Source organism: Nyctibius grandis, chromosome 7 (genome assembly GCF_013368605.1).
Source record: "Nyctibius grandis isolate bNycGra1 chromosome 7, bNycGra1.pri, whole genome shotgun sequence".
NCBI lineage: Eukaryota > Metazoa > Chordata > Aves > Nyctibiiformes > Nyctibiidae > Nyctibius > Nyctibius grandis.
Window position 1 is genome coordinate 50003014 of NC_090664.1, and position 7450 is coordinate 50010463.

Below are 7450 nucleotides of genomic sequence, written 5' to 3' on the forward strand. Positions count from 1 at the left end.
CATTCTCCATTCATGCTAATGAAAACGAGTTCTGTTGAATATACATGAATGATGAATAAAGAGATTAGAAACCTAGTTAGTCTGGACAGTTTTTGGAATATGACTACTTTTTTTTCTGTATTTAACCAGCTCTAGTGTTAAATAATTTAATTTTATTGAAGAACAGGATTTGAATTATTTTCAGCACTGAAGCAGATGAAGTCATGCCAGTAACTCCAGTGGGGTTATGGTTTCACTGTATGTTTCATTTAAAAACTCTTGGAACCTGCTTTTTTTTTTTTAGTTCAAAGCCACTTTAAAGAAGCAGAAAGGAATAAAGACTCCATAATACAACTAAGAATCAGGCCAGTGATGTATTTTCATATCCCTAATATCTGTGCCACTTTTCAGCATTCATCTCATCTCTTCTCTTTGTCTCATAATTTCATGCACCTTCCATTTCTTGTACCTGACATCCTAGCATTTGTGTCTTTTAATCTGTGTCCATCTTTATTCATCACCTCTGATACTTTACAATATTATTTGACCCTAAACTTTGCGTGACATAACCTAGCTTAATCAGATGGTTGGGTTTAGCTGGCTACTAATGTTAGCTGCTGACAGTTGTTATCCTATACACATTAGAGAAAGAAATATCCGTTGTATTATGCTACTTTACATTTTACTTTTCTATTTTATCACATATTAATGTTTTGTCACTATTATAACCTATTAAAATTCTCTCCTCTGGTACAAGGAAATGTGATTTTTAAAAGTAAATACATGCTTATGCAGGCTTTAATGTTTGTAATTTTTGCACTTTCTCCTCCCAGTTTCCTCAATGAGACAAACTCTTCAGTTGTTCTTTATCTTCCCTGAACTATGAATTATCAAGAGTGAGGTAAGATTGAACCATGTTGGTGCATCATGAGAGGTGAAGGCTGGTTGGAGAAGTTGAGCTGTGAAATAGAGTAGAGAGGGTACAAATGGCAACCAAAAACATCATTTGAGTTTTTTAGTGTGCCACATTTACACAGTTGCATCAAAATTGGATTAGCTCCTCACCTGAATAAAAGATAATGAGATGTTAAAATAAAATTCTGCACAGCTAGATTCTACAGGACATCTCTGTTTTTTTTACATTAAAACTAGGAACTCATATGAATAATTTACATTTTCTGCAATACCTTCTCCATTTTTCCTGCAATTGAACAAGACCTACCATGAATCAATGTTTAATTACTTATAAAATTGTAAAGGGTTCCATACCTTATTCTGGATGCCTTGGCATTATGTTCTTCAATAAGCATGTGAAAGTAGAGCTCTCTTCCAGTATCAATAAATAGTTACAGCGAGCACGATTAACTAAAATGTGCTCCTACAGAGGCAACAGACTCAACAAAATATTCCTTTAGAGACAAAATCATCAGGAGCTAAAGGCCTCAGCACCTTTGTGGCTGTTGTTCTGGGCTTGTACACTCAGGTCCTCAGTGACTGATTGAGAGCCCTGGTATCTTCAAAGTTTATTATCTTTGACATCCATTTTTATGGTCTTTGTTCAGTGCACTTGCAAATACCCCTCCTATGTCCTAACAAACTCCTGTAGCAAAGAAGTGCACGAGGAAAAGCCTTGAGTCATTTGTTTTTTATTTGCTGTAATAACAAGCTGCATGTTGACTTTCCATTGTTTTCCAGTGAGGAAACTTTGTTCTGATATATCTTACCTTGCTTGGTTGTAGTGTGATGCTCGGGTCAGCTGTTCTGAATTAAACATACAGCATTTGCCGTGTAGGGGAGACCTAGTTCTTGATGCAATGGGTGTGAATAAATGAATAATCTTTCCCCTAATTCTTATCAGTGTTCTCTTGATTCTGATCAAGTTTCTGACTGCACTGGCAATGATCTTGAAAGCAATGGAAAGCTTCTTAAAAATGGGAATAATTTGTGAGACACATTTTGTGAGGGTATTTTGAATATGAAATTAATTTTGGCATACAAGGAGGTGCACACTGAATGTGGAAACTGAAATTCCCATCCATACTATCCCACCAAATACCTAGTTCTCTATTACATGTCACAAGTTTTGAGAGTCTTCATTTTTTTTGACAGTGGCACATTAGAGAGCAATGTAGAGTCTGTGATCCATAAAATGTCCATATTCACTCTCAATGTTAAATGAAGAAAGAATATCAAGTCAAAAAGCAACCAAAAATACATCAATAAAACTTTCAGGCACTATTACAGTTGAAGAAGTGGGGATCTTTTCAGAGAAGCAGCATTTTTCATTCCCACAGCAGATTTACTGGTCATCTTGTGGGTGTACCATTTCAGATGAAGCTGAAGCAGCACACAGCAAAATGTATCACAGATTTGGGGCATCTTGGCTGTAAGGGGGATTTTCCTTACGGTGACATCTCCTGCAGTGCAGAGGCCTGCCCAGGTTCTACCGTCTTTAAGTAATGGTGAGCCATTACAGTGATAGCATAGATACAGAAGATTCTTGCACTAGAAAATTTGTCTTAAAAAGCTGTTTTCTTTCACCTGTGTTTACTTCTATGGCATATCCTTTTGCCTGCACAGTTGAAGTGATTGCTATTAACTAAAAACCAATAAAATGTATACCTCCTCTTCAGGTTGTCCCATTTCTCAGCATGACATCCAGCACTTCGCTGCCACTGCGAGAGGTCATGTTTGGAAAACACCCGGTTGCTCCCATGCCTTTGGGATGGTTATGTACTGTAGAATTCTTGAAGTGTAAACTGATTTTTTTCTTTATTTTACCATGTCTGTTTTCCTTCACTGAGGTTGACTCCAAGGAATTTTTTTTTGGCCTTCCTCTGAGAAAGGACACCCAAGGCTCTTCTTACCGTTTTTATACATGAAAATGTGAAGAGAGATCAGGCAGAAAATTTAAATGTCACCACTTGCATAGTCTAAAATTGGAAGTCCCTACAAAGTAAGGCTAATTAAAGTCCCCGTCTTCACTAGCTGACTATTCATACTCTGTCTTACTCCAAAAATGCCAGGTACGTGGAGGATTAGTGAGTGCCTGCAGTATCAGATATCTGGCATCAAGTAACTAAGCAAGATGTCCAGACTTTTGTGATTCATTGGAGCTGTTTATATTTTTCCAGCTGGAGTAGGCATTCCTCAGCTCTGGGAAAGCAGGGAGGGAAGTACACCACACATCCAAATCCCATTTACTTTCTCCTTTCCCACAGGAGAGAATCACTTTGTTGAGAGACAAGGTGGTTAGAAGTTAATTGCAATTTAATTACCCGCTGTGTATACCTTTGCAACTGCAGGAAAAGACAGCCTCTCAGTTAGTACCTTCAAGCTTTCAAAAATAGCCCAGTGAGGCTTTCAAAAGAGGTCTGGAAAATTAAGGTGCACTTTTTACACATACAGTCAATTGGGTTCCCCTGTCTTGCTTTCGCAAATGCCATGGGACAGCATGGTTTTTTTGGGGGAAACATATTGTTTCTCTGATTAAAATGGTAAGATTTCTGAGACCAAGCTAGATATTTTCATCAATCAATCAACACAATACTAATGAAAATATTAATAGTTTTATTTATTATTCCTATGATGTTGACACGTAGGATGAGGTCTTCTTTCTTCCAGGTGCTATACAAACATGAAATAAATAGACAACCTCCCTCCAAAAGAACTTAAAAGCTTAAATATTCTCTTAAGGGGCAAATTTTCAGATAAACCTCTGAAAACCTAACCTATTCTATGGCCATGGTCTGTTTTAAAAATAGTGTGGTTATTAGGCTGATAAAGACTGCCTTTTAGCAGTCTTTATTGTGCCATTAACTTGAAAATGCCATTATTGTAATATGATTTTTATTATTACAGTTAAAGATCGGCTTGATTTTACAAGATTGGGTGTAATTGGATGTAATTTTATAGAAGCCTCAGTAGTAAAGTTCAAATATCTATCTGAATTCAAAAGCACATGTGTCGGTATAAGATTATAGTTTACTCAATATACTTGGTACAGAGATGGGGTGAAAATATGTGTAACAAAGTAAATGTTAGAACCTGAATTTTCTGGGGAAGGTTGCTGTATAGTAGATAAAGCAGAAGACTGAGTTTCAGGAATCAAGTGCTGCTTTTTGTTGTTGTTTTCATTGTAAAATGTTTTAAATTCTTGTGTGAAAAGGCCTATGTAAATGCTTAGTATTGGCTTGTTCCCATTTCTTCCACTAGCTCCTTGTTTAACCAGGGACTAATAATCACTTAGCTTTTGTATAGCTGAGTTTACTCATGAATGTATTCACTATGAGTATTTTGTCAGAGGTGTCTTTAAGTTCCATTTCTTTTTGAATCTGAAGATAAAAGGCTTTATTTTATTAACTGTCTAATTCCTGAAGCAACACTGACATATTAAGTAAAATAGTACACAATTTTTGTAGTGTCTTCTATGAAAAATACTAAGCCCTGAACGTATTTTGCAGACATAGATTTTCTCCATATTTAAAGAAGGGGAAAGATGTATGCTAGTAGAATTTTTGAAATATAAGAAGAGATGACGGTAGCACAGTTGGTCCGTCTACAAACAGGGTTCTGCAAGGCTCTAAAGCCTGCAGACTACTCATTTTAAACTGCAAAATACAAAATTTCACCTTGGACACCCTACGGGATAGTTGGCACTACCTGAACAAAGTCCTCAGGGAAAGTGACAAGAAGAATACTTTGTACTGACAGTGCCTTTCCACTGGAATAGCTCTTACTAGTGCATTTTGCAGATGGAGAAATTGAAATACAGAGGAAAGGCAAGGCTCCAATGCAATGAGACACTAAAGCACATCTTTATTATGAATGGTTGTTCTTTAACTTAAAATTAAGCATATTCTTGCATGTTATGCTGGTCTGGGGCTGAATCGCTTGTTTAAGGTCATAGAGCAGACAGTTCCAGCACTAAGACTATTGGAATCTGTTGATTCTTGCTACTCCACTCTTTTCCTAGATTGTGGATAACATCAACAGCAGAGATGAGAAAACGCAATCATTAGAAAGAATAAACCTGACCAGCAGGTGATTAACACTTTTACAGAATATGACATTTTCCATTTTTACTAGCATTAAACAACTAAGAGCCACTGATGGTTGTGGAAGAGAATGTACTACGAGAAAAAAATGCAGTTAAGGGCATTCCATGTGCAATTCAAGGCTATATGTGCATTGAAGAAAGACCATTGAACTCTCCTGAGAAGAGCAAAGTTTTTAGTAATAGTGTGACGCAGAGAGATGATCTGGTTATAATGCTCTTTGACATTAGTCCTCACTAAAGCTAACTAAAGTTTTGTGCATGCAGCTATATGAAATAAATATGCGCATTTTCCATAGAATTCCTGCAGATCAACAGCTTTTGTTACAAAAAAGTGTATAGTGTTCAACAGACACTTTAGCAATAGCATATTTTTTCTGCTTTTATAAAGAAGATGTAAATTGTTCAGTGCAGTGTGTTTGTTCAGCTAAGATATTTTATGGATATCAGGTTGCCCCAAAGTCCAGCTTCGGGCTTTGGAAGGGACCAAATGGTTTCTGGAGGCTTGTTTTTTTTTTGACAGGATTAAAGAATGTAAAAGACTATTTGTATTAAACAGATTAAGCTGTTAGTAAACATGTCCCCTTTAAATTGAGTGGTGGTGAAGACAAAGAAAGTGCTTTGTTGTTGTCAGATGGATTTGTTTTAAGTCAAATGGGCAAACAAGTTAGACATCAGTCCTCTTTAAATCCCTAATGGCTGTGCAGATTAAATCTCAAAAGGTCTGTAAAATGAGTAAAAAAATAAATTGCTTTACTTCTTCCTGTCATTTACTTTGGCTAAAGCATTTTTCTTCTTCCTTTTCTTTTTTCTTCTCTTTTTTCTTCTCATCCAGCTTTAGAGAACTTTGTTTTCAAACTGCATTAGCATACAGACAAATATTAAACAAGAATTTCACTTCTCTGCAATCTTGTCACTTGTGATGAATACATCCTTGCTCGGTAAGTGCTGGTGACACATCATTGTGGCAGCTTCTGCCTCTTAACAGAAGGATAATTAATCTTGCTATCAACACTCCTAAACAGGGGTAGCTAGTTCAAAGTTTTATTCCATAGAGCTGCTTTGTGTGGGGTGGGATTCCTTCATTTGAAATGGCTGCCTGTGAATCATGGCCTTCCTGTGATTAGCTTTTCTTTAATGCTGGGGGTGTTGATCTGTGTGGGAACAACAAAATGAGCGTGCTTTGTGCTCTTCTGACCTGGCATTTGTATGCCTTAATAAAGTGGGTGTGTGCAGCATGCAATGCAGAAAAGATACCAAGATCTAAGGTGGCATCGTAGGAGTGGGAAGTGAATTCAAGGTGTCGTTCTGCAGATTCTTCTTCCATGTGACTGGCTACAGTGGGAATTTGGGTGGTTTGTTTTTTGGCACAAAGAGATCTGGGGTGAACACATTGCTTATGCATCCCAGTTATGAGTGTGAAAACATTTTCGATGCGCATCCAACAGCTGTCAGCATTTAGGACTGAGTGTTCACAACTTTTTCCCCCATGGATTTCGTCATTCCAGCAGCTCTGTGATGATGAAAATCAACCAACAGAGTATTTGCTTCAATTGGATTTTCATTCAGTTTATTAATGATAAAGAAACCCAACTTAATGCATATTAAAGGAGTGTTGACTGAAGGTCACAGAGGTGTTAGCTGTGGTGTCCTGGCTAAATTCCAGTTGGCTAATTACAATCTGCCTTCCTAAAACTCCCTTGTAGTTTCATTATTTAGATCATTAGCTCTTTATATTTTGTTCCAAACTCCTAGTAGCGTGGTGCAGAATATGATTGCCCTCTACTCCAAACAAACCTCTGTTTGGTCAGGCCTCCCAAAGCTCCCTGGAGGAGAAAGATAGGTTCTGTACTTGGTTCTGAACTCAGGCAATCATGTTGCAGCTTGCAGAGCTGATCCATAAAGTTAGGTGGCATTTGGTATCCGCAGTGTTATTTTCACACTTAACACGGGTCACACATCAATGGTGTTGTCTAGTAGTACCAAACTGAGATCAAATTTGGCTGTGGTCTGTACTGATTTTACTCTTATACTCCACTCATGATTTTTGTTGCTGAAGGTCTGCTGTGAACACTGGTGGAGAAGAAGCAGTGAAGCAGCTATTTAGAAATGGGTTCAAATGCAGTTGAAATAATTGTCTCTAGAGATTAGGTCCATGTTCTTAATTGAAAAAGGGAAGGAAAAGGATTTATCAATTATTCAAGATGTTTCCTTTGTACAAAACACTGAGGTTTTTTGTAAGTGTAGGTGTCTCAGTATAGTGTTTTTATTGAACTATTAAATGTAATTAGAAACCAAAGGTAAAATGGTGTCTCAGTGAGTCAAGAAAGCCATGTAGGAGCTGAGTGGTATCTGTAGCATTCTGAGCACTGTCAGTTCCCCCTGAAGCCTATCTAAGGGTGATTAGCTCTTTAC